The 23,323-nt window shown below is 42.6% G+C and overlaps 2 protein-coding genes across 4 annotated transcripts in view; both read right to left on the bottom strand.

Moving 5' to 3' along the window:
* The window catches only part of LOC126248549 (methyltransferase-like 26), a 70,461-nt gene extending 67,725 nt beyond the window's left edge, over window positions 1–2,736 (bottom strand). Inside the window, exon 1 of the mRNA XM_049949623.1 lies at window positions 2,541–2,736. The gene's annotated coding sequence lies outside the window, so the exon portion shown is untranslated. The remainder of the gene's footprint in view (window positions 1–2,540) is intronic.
* LOC126248548 (dnaJ homolog subfamily C member 21) overlaps window positions 1–23,323 on the bottom strand; it is a 250,530-nt gene that overhangs the window by 224,489 nt on the left and 2,718 nt on the right. For 2 of the 3 annotated variants that reach the window (XM_049949614.1, XM_049949620.1), the window contains one exon: window positions 2,825–2,906. The gene's annotated coding sequence lies outside the window, so the exon portion shown is untranslated. Of the gene's footprint in view, window positions 1–2,824; window positions 2,907–13,351; window positions 13,401–23,323 lie in introns of those variants that run through there. The other variant, XM_049949621.1, reaches the window with a different exon arrangement.

The following is a 23,323-nucleotide window of genomic DNA, read 5'->3' as shown; positions in this document are numbered from 1 at the left end:
ATGCCAGTAACACCTGTCAGGGTCTGGTAACCACGAATACATCTTATCTTCGTCCAGACTCGGGAATGTGACGTATGGCATCCAATGGTCGAGACGTACCTCTCCGAACACACCTGTTTCAGTCTTTTCATAAGCTAGCGACCGTGGGCAAGGAGCTGATTAAATGCTATTAGGTGCTCTAGGGAAGGGTACCACGTATGTTGCTGTAGAACTTGCTGACACTAATGGCCTCAGCGGTTTCTGGCAACCACTAACGTACTGACTTCCACTGGGGGCATTGTGTTTTCCGCTGTGGAAACGATCGTTCTAGTGACCTGCTCAACTACCACATCGATGGTACCATGTGGGGGAGATTCAGTGGTGACAGCAGAGGTGAAAGCTTCCCAGTCTACCTTGTTTAAATTTAAAGCCCATCGTGGTGGACATCCGGGGGAATGGTGCTGGGGGAGTGACAAAGATGGGAAGTGGTCACTACCACACAAGTCATCGTGGGCTCTCCAGTGGACAGATGGGAGAAGTCCTGGGCTGCAGAGGAATAAATCAATGGCTGAGTAGGTGCCATGAGCCACACTGAAACATGTGGGGGCCCCAGTATTTAAGATGCAGAGGTCGAGTTGAAACAGGAAAGTTTCAACATCTCTACCTCGGCCAGTACGCACACTGCCACCCCATAAGGGGTTATGGGCGTTAAAATCTCCCAAAATTAGGAAAGGTTTAGGGAGTTAGTTGCTGAATCAGTGCAGCCAATGCGTTCACGGGTACTGCACCATCTGGAGGAATACATACATTGCAGACAGTGCTTATCCTGATGACCACGGATTCTAGAGGGGTTTGAAAGGGCACAGGTTCACTGCATAATGAGTTCAGGACATTGACACAAACTCCACCTGACACTATTACAGTCGCTATGGTTCTTGTAATATCCTGTACAGCCTATTCAGGCAGGGCTCCATGTTGCCGGGAACCAGGTTTCCTGGAGGGCAATGCAGAAAGCAGGTGTAAAGCTCAACAGTTGCCATAGCTCAGCCAGGTGGTGGAAAAAACTGCAGCAATTCCACTGGACGGTGGTGTTATCATGAAGCTGGGAAGGCATGAACCATGCAAGGAGGCTGGTTATGCCTTAGGGTAACCAGCTGCCACTGACTGAGTATTTGTATACATTCCTATTGTGAATGAGACATCTATGACATCCAGGTCCTCAGGAGCAGCCAATATCTGCACCTCATCAGCAGGTACAGGACTGGTAGGGAATGGTGGTGTTGGGGCCACCAGAGAGCCTTTATCTTAGCAGACTACTTTGCTTGCCATCTTGCTTCTCTTTAGGGGCTTGCTGGGAGGACGTCTCTGAAGTAGCTTTAGGCATGGAGAAAGACTGAGCTCTTCGTCCAGCAGCTTTTGGCTCCTTTAGCCACTGGTAAGTGTCCGCTGTGGCATTAGTGGAGATCTTAGGAGAGAGGGTCCCAAGGGACTCCTTCGACATGAGAGGAGGCGTAGGAGGCTGTTTCCAGCTGGCGGGAGGGCACCAAGGTCCGCTGCATTTGGGGGCCTTGCTCCCGAAGTAGGTACTTTGGGAGCACTGGTAGGAGACTCTCCCCCAACCACCAAGGGAGCAGATGTATTCTGGAGGCCCAGAGGGCCCACTGTTAGTAGCATATTTCAAATTTACATTTAGCCCCCTGGTAAGTCAACCAGTCTAGGGTCTCTTACTCCACAATTTTCCACTCCTTTTGGAGTACTGTGTAGTCTGGTGAGCAGGGGGAGTACTGCTCTCTGCAGATGATACAAGTGGGAGGAGGTGCACAGGGAGTATCTGAATGCAGTGGACGTCCGCAGTTTTGACATGGCGTTTTAAGTTCAGTGGGAAGACATGTGGCCGAATTTCCAGCACTTAAAGCACTGCATAGGAGGAGGGACGTATAGTTTAATGTCACAGCAATAAACTACCACACTGACCTTTTCAGGCAATGTATTATCCTCAAAGACCAAGATGACGGCACCAGTACAAACCCTGTTGTCTTTGCGTCCCCTGTAAATGCACTGGATGAAATTGGAGGGAGAACATAAAAGCAATCAGATTATGTGGATACCTTTTTCACAGAAGCCCCACGACCCACCTACTCATCTGTAAATAATTACTGTAAACTTATTGATTGCAGACAATGTTAGGTTTATTTGTAGCACCCCTCTTATTGCTCTTCCCTAAACTTATGTCCGTGTTGGACTAGAATCTAACTATAAGGCTGTTTGTTCTGATGAGCTATTGTAAATGAGCTGAAGCTTGAAACTGCCACACTAAAATACTTATTTTAACCAAATAGACTGGTGGAAATGTCTTCATTTAATTTATTAAGGCTGTGGCCACCCATAAGAAATCAATACACTTTTAACTTCATTGCCCAGGTTTTGCTTCTACATCTACATATGTATTCATTTTTTCTCATTCTATTTTGTTTTGAACACTGTGTCAGTACATGTGCCTTTATTGATGGCCACACTTTTCTGAATAATTCAAGTTCCATTTCTTTCCAAGTCAGCAATACCTTTTTCATAGTACAGATGATACCGATTGCCTGGTAGCACTGCAATTCACCAGTTGTCTCTCAACTCATTTTTAATTCTACCACCAGGAAAACCATATTATCAACTTCACTGGTTACTTTGATGGTCCATCATAACATCTATAGTTCTATTTGAGTGATTCCAAAGATTATGTGGCAACAGTCATCAGTAAATTGGGAAAGCTGCAACACTCACAGAAAAAGAAAGAGCATTTTAGGAACAGATTGTCGACTAAAGCAAGTGGACTGTTCAATTATATACTTACTTCTGTGTCAACTGCAAAGAACTTTTCACCTGATTGGTAGGGTGTTATAATCTGACCCTCTTCAAGAGACTTTACAAATATTCTGGAAAAGACAAAATGACTTCAAAGAATTATACATTAATAACATATCAAAATTCCAATGAAAGAAAGAAAAAGTGCTAAGTTCTATAAAGACCTATACACATTACAAGTTATACTAATAAATTATTAATTAATTTGTATCAGCATTACTGCTCCCTTGTTTTAACCAAAGTTTTTCAATTTTTTGAATTTCAGCAGTTTTTCAAGATCAGATGACAGAAAATATGTCAGAGCTATGTAAGCTGTAAAGGGGAGAAACTAATTACATTTATAGGTTAGTTCACAGAAACTTCAGATACTTTTCAGGTGGCAAGTACAAAGTACACGATTGTGATTCTATATCAAGAAGATAACAGTGCACAACATTCCTGTTATACTAGTGAACCTGTAACAGTACTTAGTTGGAGATCGACAATAGGCATCTTCCAAAAGGCTCTGAAAACCAAGTAAATTAAAATGAAGCCTTGATATGGTGGTCTACCTCTCAGTGAAGAAATAGTGGCAAGATTATGATATGACCAGAAAATTAAGATGCTCAAGCACCAACATGACTTATGGGACTTTGAAAAGAACCTGTCTAGGATACTGAAGCTCACTCTGGAATACACTGGGAAAATATTCTTGCAGTGCATACTACTATGAATGATCACTGTACATTTATTTGCATCTGGTTGCATAGCCTATCAAGATGCAAGTAATTATAAAACCACATTTTCAAGAAGAAACCATCTTTAATGTAAACTGTGTGAATAAAATTTTCAGGTGTCTTATTTCCTCAAAACCATATAATCTTTTGGTGGAACAAGGATCTCTGGTCCTGAACGACTGTATTTGTGCTAACTTTGGTTTTTACCTGGAACTGTTGTCAAAACTAGTAAGCACTATTTTTTCTACATGTATTTGATGCTGCAAAAAATGACTACAAAGAACTGGGGTAGTGCCTTACTTCTTAGCAACAATTAAAGGAAATGATCAGGGTAGAGCACTTTGTAAAATCCTGATAATCACCCCATACATGTATTAGCACACAGTAAGTAACAATTTTGATAGATAGTTTGATGAGGAGCAAATGTATGAAAAACATTGTTCATCAACCAGCGCAACAGAAGTTTAGTGAGTCAAAATTTGCAATCCTCTTTACCACATTGCTTCACATGTTACACACAAGGCAATGACAATATTGGTTTGATGGCAATGCAGACACAGAATCAGCATGTGTATTAGTTGTGTTGATGACAATTTAGAAGGACGTAAACTGAGTTTAACAGGCCATCACGGATCTGGCTAAGGGAAATATAGCACAAGAAAATGTTTAGAAGTTTGAAAAAATTGGTAACTATGAAGTTCAGTTAATAGCTGAAATGTGTTACTTCCGTAAAACAGGGTAATTAAAGAAATAATTACCTTAAAATCAGTATCTAATGATTACATCAAAAAAGGAAAAGGACTGCATACCACTATAAAGCCAAAACTTGTGGATCCAAAGACTATTATCAGCTCTGAGAGGCTCCTCATGTACAAAGTTCACTGATGAATCATTCTAAGGCTTCTGTAATATATCCAAATTGACTGAGAAATAGAAAAGTGTAAATGTCAAATCCATGGCAGAGTGTAGAAGAAAGATGATGGGGGTCACAATTGCACAGTAAAGTACTCACTGTGTATGCCTCCTGTGCCAGTGCAAAAGGTGATGGCAACAAACTTTCATTAAAAATACTAGCGGAACGGAGGGTTTGGGTGGGCACACCGTAACTGTTGGCAAGGGGGGGGGGGGTGTAAGGGAAGGGCCATATGAGAGGCTCCATGGTAAAGGGAGAGGTGCTGAAGGATCCATGGCAAATGGAGGTGGAAGGCTCCCTGGTGAGCAGGATGAGGGCCAAATGAGTCTCAGAGGTGATGGGAGAACACGGCATCAGTGAGCCCAAAACAGGGGAAGGCAGCAATGGCTGTGCAAAAAGTAAGACAACACCTTAGGGACAAGTGTTGAGAGATTGTTTGGTTGGTTTACAAGAGGGGGGAAAGGGACCCAGCTACGAAGTCATCGGTCCCTTGTTCCTAATAAAACAATGCCACACATGTGAGAATAAAACGGACGAGACATATAACACAAAATGCAAAGAGAGGGAAGACCACAAGAACGAAGGAGAGGCAACAAACACTAAAAGGAATGAAAGAGGACAAGAAAACAGCAGAGAGATGCAAGAAACAGAGGAGAGTAGAACGACAAAGCAGATTATAGTGGATGGCCAACCACGAAAATAACAAGGAAAAAGCCAGCCACCCTGCAACACATTAAAACCTTCAACCTAAAAGCACCAGGGTGGAGGACACGGAAGACCAAAGGACATGCGCTGAAACTCAGATCAAATGATAAAACCCACCCTCACGGATGAAATGTAAAACCAAATCAGCCAATGAGGTGTTGTCTGCTAAAATCAATGATAAGTTCGGCAACCGAAGATGAAGTCACAGGGCCAAAGAAGGACATAGCAGAAGAATATGGGTCAATGTGAACTGGGCACTGCACCGACACTTAGGTGGGTCTTCACAGCACAGGAGGTAGCCGTGGGCTGCCCATACAGTCAATGTGGAGCCTGCAGAAAGCCAGAGTCCCTGCGAGACACCCTCATCGAGGACTTCCACACATTTGTGGTCCCCTTAATGGCTCGCAGTTTGTTGTGCGTACTGAAATTTTGCCATTCTGTCTCCCGAAGCTGAAAAATCTTGCGGCATAGTAACGAACCTAGGTCACTTGTTGGGATACCCATCTCCAGAAATGGTTTCCGTGTCGCCTGTTTGGCCAGCCTGTCAGCAAGTTCATTTCCTGGGATTCCGATGTGACCAGGGGTCCAGATGAACACCACTGAACGACTGGACCGTTCCAGGGCTTAAATGGACTCGTTGGTGGACACTACCAAAGGATGACGAGGGTAGCACCGGTCGGTAGTTTTCAGGCTGCACAAGGAGTCAGTACGTAAAAGAAAAGACTCCCCAGAGCATGAACAGAGATACTGAAGTGCACAAGAAATGGCCACACTGCTCTGCAATGAATACACTAGAGCCATCAAGTAAGGAATGCTGTTCAATAGGGTTGCCGTGCACATATGCAAAGCCAACATGACCATCAGCCATCTGTAAACCACTTCAGAGGTCTGGAACACGTCAAGGAAGTGACAGCGAAGAGCCACAGGGTTAATGGAGTCCTTAGCTCCAGACGAAGCTGCAGCCGAGACGTACACCATGGATCCACAAGTAGAAGTACTAAAGGGAAGGACTCCAGTTCAGAGAGAAGGGACCACACGTGAACCGCAGTCATTAGCCCCGACCTGGGCCACCGATACGGGAGATGGACTGCCGGGGGTGGGAAACAGATACGGTAATTCGGATGCTCAGGGGAAATACAAACGTTTACTGTGTAACTGGCGAGCAGTAGTGCACGTCTGTCTGCAATGGAGGGACACCAGCCTCCACCAGTACGCTGGTCACCAGACTCTTCCTAAAAGCTCCTGTTGCTAGTTGAACCCTGTAGTGGTACACAGGGTCGAGTAAAGGCAATGCTGAAGGTGCTGCCGAACCATAAACCACACTCCCACAGTCAATTCGGGATTGGACAAGGGCTCTGTAGAGTTCCAGCAGTGTACAGCGATCTGCACCCCAATTGGTGTTGCTCAGGCAATGGAGGGCATTGAGGTGCTGCCAGCACTTCTGCTTAAGCTTACGAAGATGAGGGAGCCAAGTCAATTGAGCATCGAAAACCAGTCCCAGAAATCTGTGTGTCTCCACTACAGTGAGTGGACTGTCATTAAGGTAAAGTGCTGGTTCCAGGTTAACAGTATGATGCACCAGAAGTGCATGATACGCGACTTTGCGGCTGAAAACTGGAAGCCATCGGCTAGAGCCCATGACTGCGCCTTGTGGATGGCTCCCTGTAGGTGCTGCTCAGCAACACCAGTAAAGGAGCAGCAGTATGAAATGCAGAAGTCGTCTGCAAACAGAGAAGGTGAGATGTAGGGCCGACAGCTGCTGCTAGACCGTTAATGGCAACTAAAAATATAGAGACACTTAATACAGAGCCCTGCAGAACTCCATTCTCCTGGCTATGGATGGAACTATGGGAGGCACCGACTGACACGGAAAGTACAGAGTGAAACGAAGTTTTGGAGAAATTGGGAGCACGCCCTGCAGACCCAACTCATGCAATGTGGCAACGAAATTTGTCGCCAGGCCGTGTCGTATGTCAAGAAAGGCGGCAACCAGGTGTTGCCGTCTTGAAAAGACGTTCGATTGGTAGACTCAATGGACCCAAGATTATCAGTGGTAGAGTGACCCTGGCAGAAGCTGCCCTGACATGGAGCCAGCAGGCCATGTGACTCCAGGACCTGACCCAAACCAACTGCTGACATACCATACGTTCCAGAAGTTTACAAAGAACGTTGGTGAGGCTGATGGGCCGATAGCTATCCACATCAAGGGGTTTTTTACCGAGTTTGAGCACCAGAATGATGGTGCTTTCCCGCCACTGGGATGGAAAGATGCCATCGCACCAGATCCAGTTGAAGATGCCAAGGAGATGTCGCTTGTAGACAGATGAGAGATGTTTAATCATCTGGCTGTGGATCCGATCAGGCCCAGGAGCTGTGTCGGGGCAATGTTCAAGGGCACTGAGGAGCTCCCACTCTGTAAATGGGGTGTTATACAATTCACTGCAGCGCGTAGTGAATAAAAGGACATTCCCCTCCAGCCACTATTTGAGTGTGCGAAAGACTGGGGGGGGGGGGGTAATTCTCCAACGCAGAGGCTCAAGCAAAGTCCTCGGCAATCGTGTTTGTGTCGGTAGATAACACGCCATTTATGGTAACACCAGGGACACCTGTTGGGGCCTGGTACCCGAAAAGACATTTGATGTTTGCTGAGACTTGGGAAGGTGACGTATGGCACCCAATGTTCGAGAAGTATCTCTCATAACACTCCTGCTTCGTCGTTTGGTAAGGTAGTGAACACGAGCACAGAACCATTTAAAGGCTATGAGGTGCTCCAGGGAAGGGTGCCACTTACGCCACTGTAGAGCTCGCCGCCACTCCTTAATTGCTTCAGCGACTTCCGGCGACCACCAAGAGATTGCCTTACACCTCGGGCACCCTAAAGAGCGAGGGATCACATTTTCTGACACAGAAACAGTTCTAGTCACCTGCTCATCCATCACATCGATGTTACTGTGTGGGGGAGATTCAACAGTGACAGCAGAGGTGAAAGTTTCCCAGTCCACCCTCTTTAAAGCCCATCTGGGCAGGCATATGTGGGCCTGACGCTGGGCCAGTGACAAGAAGATGAGGAAGTGGTCACTACCACACAGGTCATCATGCGCTCTCCAGTGGATAGATGGGAGAAGTCCTGGGCTGCAAATTGATAAATCAATGGCCAAGTAACTACCATGAGCCACACTGAAATGTGTTTAGGACACAGAGGTCGAACTATGATAGTAAAGTTTTGACATTTCTGCCTCTGCCAGTAAGCATGGTACTACCCCACAAGGGGTTATGGGCATTAAAATCTCCCAGAAGTAGGAAAGATTTAGGGAGTTGATCAATCAGTGCAGCTAATACATTCAGGGGTACTGCGCCATCTGGAGGAAGATATACACTGCAGTCAGTTATTTCCTGCAATGTCGTCATTCTGACAGGCACATCTTCAAAGGGGTTTGAAGGGGCACATTCACAACAAACTGAGTTTAGGACATGAACGCAAACTCCACCTGACACTATTATAGTCGCTACGGTTCCTGTAACATCCCTTATAGCCGTGGAGGGTAAGGGTCCGCATTGCCCGGAACCAGGTTTCATGGAGGGCATTGCAAAGAGTAGGTGTAAAGCTTAACAGTTGCCGTAGCTCAGCCATGCGGTGGAAAAAACCGTCGCCATTCCACTGGAAGATGACATGAGACTGGGAAGGCATGAAACATTTAATGTGGCAGTTTATGCCTCAGTCACCTGCTGCCACCAAGTTATTGCCTGAGCAGTCTATACACATTGCACATGAGGGTCTGGCAAGATCTGGGTTCTCAGCAAATACCAAAATCTCCACCCCAACTTCAGACGCAGAGCTTGTAGGTAGCGGTGGCGTGGGTGCCACCACAATTTCCTTGGTCTTAAGAGTCTTCTTTTTGGATTTCTCTCGCTGCTCCTTGGCTTTCCCTGGCTGGGAGGACTTTACTGGCTCAGTCTCCAGGACTGAGGATGAGCGTGAAGCCGCAAGACCAGCTGCTTTTGTGATCTTCAGCCACTGGTGGGTGTCATCTTTCCCACTAGCAGGAACCTGGGAAGGGAGTGACCCAAGGGACCCCTTCCTAGTGCGAAAAGCCGAAGAAGACTTACTGTTTTCCAGCCTAGGAATGGGGACGGACGTCCCCAATGAATTGGGGGGTGTTGCTCCCAAAGTAGGTGGTGCAGAAGCAACAGGGAGGGAAATGCCCCCACCATCAAGGGGGCAGGTGTAGTCTTCCGGCTCTGAGAGGTGACTTGGGTTGGCAGAGCTGATGGTGCCAGAACTGTTTTAGCAGTGGCATGAGACTGCCATATGCACAGGATACAGGCATTCAAATTTTCTCTTAGCCTCAGTGTAGGTCGATCAGTCCAGTGTCTTTTACTCCATGATTTTCCTTTCTTTCTGAAGAATCCTGCAGTCTGGCAGGCAAATGGTGCTCTTCGCAGTTGATGTATTGGAGTATTGGGATGTGATGGACATCCGCAATCTCTGCATGTGACGCTTTAAGTACAGCGGGAAGACATATGGCCGAACGTAGAGCACTTCAAGCCCCGCATCAGGGGAGTGATGTAGGGCTTTACATCACAGCGGTAGACCATCACCTAGACCTTCTCAGGCAATGTATCACCCTCGATGGCCAAGATGAAGGCACTGGTGGCAACCTGATTATCCCTCGGACCCAAGTGGACACGCCGGATGAAATGTACAACTCGCTGCTCTAAATTGACGCACAGATCATCATCAGACTGCCAAAGAAGGTCCCCGAGAAATATGATACCCTGGACCATATTTGAGCTCTTATGGGGCATGATGGAAACAGAAACATCCCCAGCTTGTCACAGGCGAGTAGTGCCTGTGACTGGGCAGAGGATGCTGTTTTGATCAAGGACGACCCTGACCGCATTTTGGACAAGCCCTAATTTTGGATAAGCCCTCCACCTCCCCAAGATGGTCCTCTAAGTGCTCCACAAAAATCTGAAGTTTCATTGACAAGAAAGATTCCCATCAACTCTCGTACATACAAAGTACTGGGGTGAGTAAGCTTTGCTGCACCCTTAGCCTGGCATTCCTCCCATGGTGTGGCTCAGGAGGGGGAGGGGAACAATTTGGGGTCATATTTCTTAGCATTGAGGTTAGATCTTGATCACTTAGAGACTGCTGGTGTTTGACCACCAGCAAGAGATGACGTACTATGCTTCACGACATGTCATCTGTCCTGATGCCAGCCACTCCGACCAGGTGCCCTCCCTATGGGGACCACCCAGCCGCAGAAAAGACAACCTCGCAGGATGACCATTGCCAGGACTCCTGATCCCCCAGGGTGACAGGCATCTACTCCTCGGCATATGTGGGGAGTTAACGACAAGCATCAGTAGAGCGATCCCTGTGTGGTCAGGGGGCTACAACCAACAGCGTACATGGCGGCCCCACCACAACCACCTAGCTACCGTGCTGGACATCAGGCACAAACGAGCTAAGAAGTCCATTATCGACAACAGCACAGAAAGCTGTACTGCACAGAGGATGGAGGAAAACACACCCAGGATGGTGACCTCTCCCAAAAGCTGGAGAATCAGCAGAAACGCTTATCCACAGGTGAGAGGTCTCAGTGCATGATGTACACTGTGCACCATGTAAAGCCCCCTTCCCCAATTGGCTGACTCTTCGGGAAAATTGAGAGGTGGAGGTCAATCCCTACAGGGGATCATCACATAAAGGCTGAAATGTGAGGGACTCCTTTTAGTTGCCTCTTGTGACAGGGAGGAATACCTCAGGCCTATTCTAACCCCTGGACACGAGCGGGGGGAGGGGGTGGGGGTTTGCATCATGTTTGCCTAGTGTTGTGGAATGAACACTCACGAAAGTTGATAGAGCTCTTTTCATCTTTGATAAAGCATGTGACACCAAAATTACGTCATATTTCCACAAAATATTTTCTACTATGGAGGTATAAAATAAACAGAGGTCCTGACATCACAACTGTGAAGCCAAGAATTTCAGAGGGTCACCATCTTGCTCTGACCAGAATACTGCTGCTCTGAGCTCATGTGCATAGGACTGTCTAGTTTTTGGAAGGTTTTTGAGATATAATGGTGATGTGCACAGGTTTGGGTGTATTAATTATTCCGATGGAGAGGAAAAATCAAAAGGAAGAATGCTTCATGTGTAAGTTGATTCGCAGTGTGTTTTTTGCCACTTTTATTGAGAACAAATACGTGCCATACTTTACATGTACAGCAGACGATTTTTCTCTTTTATGATTTCAGATTTCGGAACAATGAAGCTCTGAATACACTGATAGAACACCATGAGGAGACAGAACTGTTAACCATCTAAACTGAGTACAATACATCTGCAGCATTTCCGAGAAGAGGATGTCAGCAGACTGTTGCTTTCACCAGTTCATCTTGGGGAAAATGCTGTGCCATCAACTTTTCCTGCTAGCTCACAACATCTGCGAAAGTATGTTAATTCACTGCCTCCAAGTTCATGTTTCTGTGTAAAAATATATACCACAGGTAATCAGGAAGTTTTCTATGATTTACTTTCTCAGTACTTATTTTCTTATATAAGTTACCATGTTCATTTTAAAATCTAACAGTAATTTCAGATGCCTAAAATAAAAGTAGTACACTGTGTAGTTTTACAGTTCTAAACTATTTGCATAATAGTGGTATTTGCAGGATAATATTTAACAGTGATGTTATTTTACTGAAATGTGCTTGTAGGTAGCACAAGCAAGATGTATTTTCAAAACTTCCTGGCAGATTAAAACTACGTGCCGGACCGAGACAAACTCTGGACCTTTGCCTTCAGCGGCCATTCGCTCTAGCAACTGAGCTACCGAAGCACGGCACGACCTGTCCTCACAGCTTTACGTGCGCCAGTACATAAATTTCATTCAAGATGTATTTTTGTGGCTATGGAAAGGGTGGGGGGTGGGGAGACAGTTAACTTAGTTTTCAGCTTATATTCTTCAGCCACAACACTAATAATAATAATAATAATAATAATAATAATAATAATAATAATAATAATAATAATTACAACTACAGGAGTCATACCACACAATATCCACCAGTACATCAATGCAATACAGCTACATCCAAACTTATATATACAACTACAGAAATCTGTAATTATTGATACATGTTCAATTACCCGAAAGTTCCTAAATGCAATATAACACATACTGTACAGTTAAAAGGAAGTGACGCTTGATCAAGGTCCGTGTCACTTTCCATTTTTAACCAGACTTAACGTCTGAGAAAGTAAAGAAATAATAATATTTACCCAGAGATGATTTCATACTGTATGTGGATTGTAAGACAAGAGCTGCTGGAACATTGAATTGTTCCTACGCCATATGTTATGTTTTCAATAGAATATTTGGCTCTACAAGCTGCCTGTAGAAAAACTTTCATTTAAAACTTTGACGAGTAGCTGCCTTTGGCAAAAAAAAAAAAAAAAAAAAAAAAAAAAAAAAAAAAAATGATTTTTTTCAGAAGTAAGTCAGATTCACTGTTAAGATAATATGTCTACATATATTGATCAGAAGCATGGCTGGTATAATTTTTTAGTGAATGCATGGAAATTGATTTTACAACTGCCTAAAATACAACTGTGTATCTGAGTTGAATCATGGCAAATGCACATTTCTTGTTTTACGCACTATTTATTAATGATCTCTAAAAATCATCACTGATGAAACAGCTTTGACTATCTTCTCGCTAAAGTTATGCACTATGATGAAATAATTACTATATCATTTACCACTACTGCACAATTAAATATAACATGACACACAATTCTCTAACATTAACTACTACTGGACCTGTTAACATTAACAGTATGGTAAGTGCCAGCACTCAAGGTGATACACCATGCTAGTTAAACAAGATAATAGTCACGGAGGACGTAAGAGTAGGCCTTTCCACGAAGTGTGTATTAATCACAGCTCCACACAAGGGTGAGCCTAAACTGTTCAATGAACGTGTGTTTTAATCAAGTAATGAGTATTTTATAAACAAATTTAATTACTGGAAAGTAAGTTTCTGGAAAGCACTAAGAACTGAAGTACTTACTAGACTAACATGTTATAGAACATGTTTTTGATTTGTTTTTCCTACTGTTTCTTTTCTTTAGAAAGAGAAGATAATCACTAGTATGAAGGGAGAGGCGTACCTATCCATCTTCAGTTTTGGCTTCCACCAGCAGAGTTCAGGATGAAGTTTCTGCTCTTGTTCCTCACAACACTGCAGGAGCATCAAACCCAAATGAGACATCCTCAGAAACTACTGAACTCTAGAGGAACACAAATCAGCTCTTAACTAAAAATGAATACCAACAAAAAATTAAAGCCCTGCAATAGTGTAAGCGACTACTGAAGCAGAATGTAACTTCTTTGAATATCACCCTTAAGGAACTGAAGGGGAAGCTTTTTGTGGATGACAGCAGACTAAGTATTCTTGAAATTATACTGAGGATGCAGAGTGACTTTCTGCAGCGGCAAACTGCCAAGGCTAATGGGAAGGCCGTACCTGGGTCATACAGTCCAGAATTGTGCTACTTTGCTCTGATACTGCATTTTTATTCTCTTAGGGCACACACTAAGATTACACACTGCTTTAATACATATCTGCCACACTCCACAACATTATAAAAGTTGTACCTGTGTACAGGTGGAGCACACCTAAGGCATTTAACAAAGCAAAATGCTTGCTGTCCTGGAACAAAGCATCAAAATCCCTAGCTTATTAGTGTATGAAACTGTCATAAGCCAACACATACAATTTTATAGTGTGTGCTATTATAGTTACATCAACAAGGGGTCTTCCACATATGGATAACCTGCCAGATGTCAAAGAGGCATTCGTACTCATGCTTGTTGCCATAAATGCTTCTTGGAAGCTCTTAGTATGATACTATTTCACTGGCAGTATAAATAGCAATTAAAAAGCCGAATTAGTTAAGCAATGCCTCAGTCTTGCTAATTCATGTTGTATTTTAACTGTCTCATTCGTGACTGTTTAGTCACAAATTTATCAATGGCTAGATGCCTAAGAGATGACCTTTCTTATGAAACTGGCAACTACTTTTTTGGTTGAAGGGAATAGTCATGAAGTGTCGTTTCTCCTACACCCACCACGTATGTTGAAACTGATGTGAAACTCTTTAGGAACAAAACATTTTAGGATGAGCAAAGCGGCCTCATTTGTTGGCATTTCTTGGAAACTTTACATAAATTACAGGTTAAAAGAAGACTCCACGTGGGCAACAAAATTACTGCCCCATCACCATTTCTTGATAAGTAAGATTAAGGTGAAATTAACAACACAGTTACTTCGCAACTCTGTGGCAGATGCAGTACAGTATTGGTATGATATGAAAATTCTAGGTTTCTAAGAGGCATGTGCAACACTAAGATTTATGCGTATTTTCTACTGTTATGGTGTCCTAAATTCGAGAAAACTTTCACAAAAAGACTATAATCAGGCATTAAATAAGGCTAACTACTTAGCTGTTGAGGGATTTTGCTAAATGTACAGAGGTACATACACTAACAGTTGCACAAAAAACAAAGGAATGAGAGTTGTCTAACTGAAGGACTGGATTTGTTGGATTTCTTTTCTGTATCTGCAATGGAATCAGCACAGGTGTATCACAGGGGCCTATCCTTGGGCCCTTCTTCATTGTAGCTATCAATGATTTACCTAATCTGCATCTACATACATACTCCACAATCCACCATACGGTGCGTGGCGGAGAGTACCTCGTACCACAACTAGCATCTTCTCTCCCTGTTCCATTCCCAAACAGAACAAGGGAAAAATGACTGCCTATATGCCTCTGTACAAGCCCTAATCTCTTATCTTTGTGGTCTTTCCACGAAATTTAAGTTGGCGGCAGTAAAATTGTACTGCAGTCAGCCTCAAATGCTGGTTCTCTAAATTTCCTCAGTAGCAATTCATGAAAAGAACTCCTTTCCTCTAGAGACTCCCACCCGAGTTCCTAAAGCATTTCCGTAACACTCGCGTGATGATCAAACCTACCAGTAACAAATCAAGCAGCACGCCTCTGAATTGCTTCTATGTACTCCCTCAATCCGACCTGATAGGGATCCCAAACGCTCTAGCAGTACTCAAGAATAGGTCGCACCAGCGTTCTATAAGCGGTCTCCTTTACAGATGAACCACATCTTCCCAAAATTCTACCAATGAACCGAAGACTACCATCTGCCTTCCCCACAACTGTCATTACATGCTTTTCCCACTTCATATCGCTCTGCAATGTTACGCCCAAATATTTAATCGACGTGACTGTGTCAAGCGCCACACTACTAATGGAGTATTCAAACATTACAGGATATTTTTTCCTATTCATCTGCATTAATTTACATTTATCTATATTTAGAGTTAGCTGCCATTCTTTACACCAATCACAAATCCTGTCCAAGTCATCTTGTATCCTACAGTCACTCAACAACGCACCTTCCCGTACACCACAGCATCATCAGCAAACAGCCGCACATTGCTATCCACCCTATCCTAAAAGATCATTTATGTAGATAGAAAACAGCGGACCTAACACACTTCCCTGGGGCACTCCAAATGATACCCTCACCTCCGATGAACACTCACCATCGAGGACAACGTACTGGGTTCTATTACTTGAGTAGTCTTCGAGCCACTCGCATATTGGGGAACCAAACCCATATGCTCGTACCTTAGTTAGCAGTCTGCAGTGGGGCACCGAGTCAAACGCTTTCTGGAAGTCAAGGAATATGGCATCTGTCTGATACCCTTCAGCCATGGTTCGCAAGATATCATGTGAAAAAAGGGCGAGTTGTGTTTCGCAGGAGCGATGCTTTCTAAAGCCATACTGATGCATGGACAGCAACTTCTGTCTCAAGGAAATTCATTACATTCGAACTGAGAATATGTTTGAGAATCCTGCAACAAACCAATAAGGATATTAGTCTGTAATTTTCAGGATCCTTTCTTCTTATAGACAGGCGTCACCTTCGCTTTTTTCCAGTCGCTCAGGACTTTACATTGGGCAAGAGATTCACGATAAATGCAAGCTAAGTAAGGAGCCAATGCAGTAGAGTACTCTCTGTAAAACCGAATTGGAATCCCATCAGGACCTGGCGATTTATTTATTTTCAACCCATTCAGCTGCTTCACAACCCCAGGGATGTCTATCACTATGTCCTCCATACGGGAATCTGTACGAGACTCAAACGGCGGTATGTTTGTACGATTCTCCTGCGTGAAAGATTTCTCAAATGCGAAATTTAGAATTTCAGCTTTTGTTTTGCCGTCTTCCATTGCCAGACCAGACTGATCAGTGAGTGACTGGATGGAAGCCTTCGACCCACTTACCGATTTTATGTAAGACCAGAATTTCCTTAGGTTTCCAGCAAGATCTTTTGCTAAGGTATGACTGTGGTAGTGGTTGAATGCTTCGCACATCACTTTTTACAGCAGCACGAATCTCTATTAACTTTTGCCTGTCCTCATTCTCCCGATCTTTCTTGTACCGCGAGTGCAACTGCCTTTGCTTCCTGAGCATTCTCCGAATTGCGCTGTTAAACCACGGTGGGTCTTTTCTGTCCGTAACCCACTTTTTCGGCACATACTTGTCCAATGCGTGATTTACAATTTATTTAAAATTTGCCCATAATTCTTCCATGTCCATCGTACCGGAAGTAAATGAAGTCTATTCATTTACTAAGTGGGATGCTAACACCTGCTTGTGTGCTCTTTCTAGTAGGAATACTCTCCTAGCCTTCTTGACCGACTTTTTAAATTTCGTAACCATAGTCGTAATGACAACATCATGATCACTAATCCCTGTCTCAACATTGACACCGTCGATGAGGTCTGGACTGTTCGTGGCTACCAGATTTAAAATATTTCCATTACGTGTTGGCTGTCAATTTAGCTGCTCAAGACAGTTTTTGGATAATGTGTTCAAAAGTAATTCACACGACTGCTTGTCTGTACCACCTGTAATGAATCCATAGACAGCCCAGTCTATAATAGGTAGGTTGAAGTCGCCTCCGAATAATATAGCATGATCCGGGTACTTCTGCGATACAGAATGTAGACTCCCTTTGAAATAGTCGAACTGTCACGGTAGAACCTGGTGGCCGGTAATAACACCCCAGTATTAACTATTTCCCCTAGCCCTGTTAAACATGTCCAGATAACTTCACAATCACACTCTACTTCGACAATTGTATTGTGTTCTACACACGTATAGGAAACTAGTGTGAAAAACTACTAATCCTTCATTAAAATTCCTCCCTGTGTGCAAGTTCTCTCAGACCATTCAGAGATTCCTTTTAGTGCATTCAGTAGTCATGGTGGCTGGAGCAATAATCTGAGTGCATGCCAGTTTGTTGCAGCTTACAAGCAGCTACTAGTTCATACTGAGATCTGTGAATCAGAAAAAAATTGTGTACTTTTATAGGAAATTCCAATCCTTATTCACAGTAATTCTCATGAAGATCAGACCAATCTTACTTCTGAATGGTGGCAATTAGTAAGGAAGGAAAATCATGCAGTGACACTTTACTATGACTACTCTGCTGCTGGAATTTTTCTGTCTAAAGTCACAATCCATATTGTGGAGTATATAGCGTGCACACGCATACGGAAAAAGCATTCTAAAGGTGCACTTTAGGGAATTTAAAAATGCCATTGAGAAACCTCTTAAGCAACACCCAAAAGATTCCATCTGACATGACAAAACCATACACCCAGGTTAATAATTGATATATTACATGAGAATAAAATCTGGACAAGATATACAAAACTTGTTCTTTTTAATGGGCAGTAACTTATATTTCTACATTTTTCCCTATTCTGGTACAGCATATAATAATATTTAAATTGCCACAATACAATTGTGTCAATCTGTGTAAACTCTTAATATTTTGGTAGCTCCTAAGCTGACCTCACAATTTAATCATATTTGCTACATGAATACCTATATGTCTTAACAGTAAAACCACTGAACAGAACTGTTAACTAACAAGGTTTGATACATTCCAAGTTTGAAGCCTCATGCATGAGCACCTGGTCATTAAGTCAGGCATCAATTTCCCTATTATCAGATAGCTACAACTTTATGGGTTTACTTACAAACCTCAACTTTTTGTGCATCATGTGCATAGGCCACTAGGGTGGTATAGTGTATAAAGCATTCAAATTTGTTATAAAGAATGTTGAAACACTTTTCCATTTGTGATTTAAATTCACAATTTAAAAAAAATGAAGACTTCATACAGGGAAATAGTACATAGCTCAAATTCTGAACTTCGCTTTTGTCTTAGTGTTAAGTGTGAACAATCATGACAAGTATTTTGCATTGCAATTAATAGTTCTTACTTTCACTTAAAGACGACCCCATTGGAACAGATCAGACTTGACAAATTAAAACTCCTGGTGGATGTCGGTGGTGTTGTCTTCAGTCCTGAGACTGGTTTGATGCAGCTCTCCATGCTACTCTATCCTGTGCAAGCCTCTTCATCTCCCAGTACCTACTGCAACCCACATACTTCTGAAACTGCATAGTGTACCCATCTCTTGGTCTCCCTCTACAATTTTTACCCTCCACACTGCCCTCCAATACTAAACTGGTGATCCCTTGATGCCTCAGAATGTGTCCTATCAACTGATCCCTCCTCCTACTGAAGTTATACCACAAATTTCTCTTCTCCCAAATTCTATTCAGTACTAACCATTTAATCGCCAGCATTTTTCTGTAGCATCACATTTCAAAAGTTTCTATTCTCTTCATGTCTATATCATCCATGTTTCACTTCCATACATGGCTACACTCCACACAAATACTTTCACAGAAGAGACTTCCCCGACACTTAAATCTATACTCTATGTTGAATTCCTCTTCCCCAAAATACTTTCCTTGCCATCACCAGTCTATATTTTATATCCTCTACTTTGACCATCATTAGTGGTTTTGCTTCTCAAATAGCAAAACTCATCTACTACTATAAGTTCCATTTCCTAATCTAATTCCTCAGTATCACCTGATTTAATTTGACTACATTCCATTATCCTCTGTTTTTAATGACATACCCTCTTTTCAAGACACTATCCATTCCGTTCAACTGCTCTTCCAAGTCCTTCACTGTCTCACAATTACAATGTTGTCAGCAAACCTCAAGGCTTTTATTTCTTCTCCCTGGATTTTAATTCCTACTCTGAATTTTTCTTTTGTTTCCTTTACTGCTTGCTCAATATACAGACTGAATAACATCGGGGATAGGCTACAACCCTGTCTCACTCCCTTCCCAATCACTCCTTCCCTCTTGGGTCCTTTGACTCATAACTGCAATCTCGTTTCTGTATAAATAACAAATAGTCTTTTGCACCCTGTATTTTACCCCTGCCACCTTCAGAATTTGAAAGAGTATTCCAAGTCAACTTTGTCAAACACTTTCTGGACGTCTACAAATGCTACGAAAATGCAGCTTTGTCTCCCCTTAACCTCTCTTCTACAGTAAGTCGTAGGGTCAGTATTGGCTCGCATCTTCCTACATTTCCATGGAATCCAAACTGATCTTCCCTGACGTCAGCTTCTACCAGTTTTTCCATTCGTCTGTATAGAAATCGTGTTAGTATTCTGCAACTGTGACTTATTCAACTTACAGTTCAATAATTCTCACACCTGTCAGCACCTGCTTCCTTTGGAATTGAAATTATATTCTTCGTGAAGTCTGAGGTTATTTTGCCTGTCTCATACATCTTGCTCACATGATGGGAGAGTTCTGTCATGGCTGGCTCTCCAAAGGCTATCAGTAGTTCTAACAAAATGTTGTCTAGTCCCAGGGCCTTGTTTCGACTTAGGTCTTTCAGTGCTCTGTCAAATTCTTCACGCAGTATCTTATCTCCCATTTCATCTTCATCTATGTCCTCTTTGAATTCCGTAACATTACACTCACGTACATTGCTCTTGTACAGACCCCCTACATGAGGTGTGATTGGAAAGTTTTAAGAATGGATCCACCACTGCTTACTGGTTTCACGGGCAGGTACACTGAGGGTGGGGAGTGAGTCCAAGAACACCCTCTAACAGGAAACTGTGTTTTCTTTATTCAGTTTGTTGTGTCAGCTGGTTGAGTGCAGGTCTGTTACAGCTTGTTGCCAGATTCTGTCTGCATGAAAATGGACATAAAAACAAAGCAACGAGTTTGTGTGAAATTTTGTTTTAAAACTGGGAAATCAGCTTCTGAGGCTTACAAACTATTAAAAACAGCTTTTGGAGATAATTGTATGAGTCAAGTCAAATATTTTTGTCTGGGTCAACAGATTTAAAAAATGGCACAAATAGTATGAACCACGGTCCGGCCGTCCTTCCACTTCAAAAACAAATGAAAATGTTGTGAAAGTTCGTGACCGTGCTCTCTGATAATAGAATTACAATAAGGGAGCTGGCTAATGAACTTAAGTTTCTATGCAGTTCAGACAATTTTAACTGAAGATCTGAACACGCATTGAGTGTCCACAAAATTCATTACAGAAGTGTTGTGAAGTCACCAGAGACGATACCAACTTGAAGTGTGCCAAGAACTGATTAATCAGACTAAAAATGACCCAGATTTGTTAAATAGGGTAATTACAGGTGATGAATCGTGGGTATATCGATAAGATCCCGGAACCAAAGTGCGGTCCTCACAGTGAAAGACTGGGTTCGCCATGACCTAAAAAAGCATGGCAAAGTCAGTCGAAGGTGAGGACAATGTTGGTGATTTTCTTCAATTCTACCAGTATTGTGCAAGATGAATTTACCCATGGAGGAGACACAATTAACCAAGAATACTACAAATGTGTCCTTGGGCGTAAGCACGAAAAGGTGCAGAAGAAAAGGCCTGCATTGTGGAAAGACAGGAGTTGGGTGCTACACCATAACAATACTTCAGCTCAATGTACCTTCTCCATTGTTTAATTTTTGACCGAATTCAAAATTCCTGCACTTCCACAACCACCATATTCCCCTGATTTGGTCCCTGTGGACTTCTACCTGTTTCCTAAACTGAAATTTTCACTGAAAGTGAAGCAATTTGACTCTACTGAAGACATCCACGCAAATATGGAGAGCATCCTTAAAACACTTCAGGAAAAAAAAAAAAATTCACGAATGTTTCCAAAAGTGGGAACACCATTTGAGTCTGTGTGTTTAGTCAGAAGGGGACTATTTTGAATGAGATGTATCACAGTAGCATGTAAGTACCACTATTGTACAATTACAAACCCATACTTAAAACTTTCCAGTCACACCTCATACACTCCTTCCACCTTTCTGCTTTCCCTTCTTTGCTTAGGATTGGTTTTCCAAGCTCTTGATATTCAAACAGGTGGTTCTCTTCTCCAAAGGTATATAGTTTTCCTGTATACAGCATCAATCTTCCCCTTAGTGATATATGTTTATATATCCTTACATTTGTCCTCTAGCCATTCCTGTTTAGCCATTTTGCACTTCCTGTCAATGATTTCTGAGACATTTGTATTCCTTTTAGCCTGCTTCATTTACTGCATTTTTTATATTTTCTCCTTTCATTAGTTAATTTCAATATCTTTGTTACCAAAGGATTTCTACTAGCCCTTGTCTTTTTACCTGTTTGAGCCTCTGTTGCCTTCACTATTTAAGCTCTCAGAGCTACCTATTCATCTGCTGTATTCCTTTCCTCTGTTCTTGTCAATTGTTCCCTAACGCTCCCTATGAAACTCTACAACCTCTAGTTCTTTCAGTTTATCCAGGTCCCATCCCCTTAAATTCTTACCTTTTTGCTGTTTCTTCAGTTTTAATGTACAGTTCATAACCAATAAATTGTGACCAGATTCCACAGCTGCCCCTGGAAATGTCTTACAATTTAAAACTTGGTTCTGGCATCTATCTTACCATCATATAACCAATCTGAGCTTCAGTAGTCTCTAGGTCTTTTCCACATATACAGCCTTATTTCATGATTCTTAAACCAAGTGCTAGCTATGATTAAGTTATGCTCTCTACAAAATTCTACCACACAGCTTCCTCTTTCATTCCTTACCCCCAGTCCATATTCACCTACTACTTCTCTTCCTTTTTTTACTATAAAAAACCAGTCCCCCGTGACTACTAAATTTTCATCTCCCTTAACTATCTGAATTATTTCTTTTATCTCATCATACATTTCTTCAATCTCTTATCATCTGCAGAGACAGTTGGCATATAAATTTTTACTACTGTGATTAGCGTGGGCTTCGTGTGTCTTAGCTACAATAATGCATTCACTATGCTGTTCGAAGTAGCTTATCCGTCTTCACCACTGCAACATTACCCCTATTTGATTTTTGTATTTATAACCCTACACTCACCAGACTAGGAGCTCTGTTCCTTCTGCCACCAAACTTCACTAATTCCCACTATATGTAACTTTAACCTATCCATTTCCCTTTGCAAGTGTTCTGAACTACCCGCACGATTAAGGGATCTCACATTCCACACTTCCATCTGTGAAACGCAAGTTTTTTTCCTTCTGATAAAAATGCCCTCCTAAGTGGTCCCCACCTGGAGATCCAAATGGGGGACTATTTTACCTCTGGAATATTTTACCCAAAAGGATACTATCATTTAACAGTTCAGTGAAGCTGCATGTATTCGGGAAAAATGAAGGCTGTACGTTCCTCTTGCTTTCAGCCATTCACAGTACCAGCAGAGCAATGCTGTTTTGGTTGTGTTACAAGGCCAGTTGAAATCAACCATCCATACTTGGCCCTGCATCTACTGAAGAGGCTGCTGCCCCTCTTCAGGAACTGGAAGTTTGTCTGGCCTCTCAACAGACACCTATCCATTGCAATTGCACCAACAGTATAGCTATCTGTATTGCTGAGGCACTCAAGCCTCCCCACCAACGGCAAGATCTATGGTTCATAGGGGGTGGGGGGTACATATACAATTTAGCCTCAACTTTATTTTTGCTGAAATGTTTATATACCTAGTAGCAATCTTAAGTGCAAATACGTCACTTTATTCAGTGGCAAAGAACAAAATGAAAATGTCACACTACTCGTAAATCATTTTTATCTTTTGTCTTACTGTTAAATGTCTTTCCAGTGTAAAGAATTAAAAATACAACTTGGGCGT

Source organism: Schistocerca nitens, chromosome 3 (assembly GCF_023898315.1).
Source record: "Schistocerca nitens isolate TAMUIC-IGC-003100 chromosome 3, iqSchNite1.1, whole genome shotgun sequence".
Lineage (NCBI taxonomy): Eukaryota > Metazoa > Arthropoda > Insecta > Orthoptera > Acrididae > Schistocerca > Schistocerca nitens.
The sequence above is the reverse complement of the archived record's forward strand: the minus strand, read 5'-3'. Positions and strand labels throughout refer to the sequence as shown.